This window comes from Colobus angolensis, unplaced genomic scaffold, assembly GCF_000951035.1.
Source record: "Colobus angolensis palliatus isolate OR3802 unplaced genomic scaffold, Cang.pa_1.0 Scaffold310, whole genome shotgun sequence".
NCBI lineage: Eukaryota > Metazoa > Chordata > Mammalia > Primates > Cercopithecidae > Colobus > Colobus angolensis.
Genome location: NW_012116378.1, coordinates 249,825 through 250,101, shown reverse-complemented (window position 1 = coordinate 250,101; position 277 = coordinate 249,825).

The following is a 277-nucleotide window of genomic DNA, read 5'->3' as shown; positions in this document are numbered from 1 at the left end:
CTAAAACACCAAAAGCAATGGCAACAAAAGTCAAATTTGATAAATGGGATCCGATTAAATTAAAGAGCTTCTGCACAGCAAAAGAAACTATCATCAGAGTGAACAGGCAGTCTACAGAATGGGAGAAAATTTTTGCAATCTATCCATCTGACAAAGGGCTAATACCCAGAATCTACAAAGACCTTAAACAAATTTACAAGAAAAAAACAAACAACCCCATCAAAAAGTGGGTGAAGGACATGAACAAACACTTCTCAAAAGAAGATATCTATGCAGC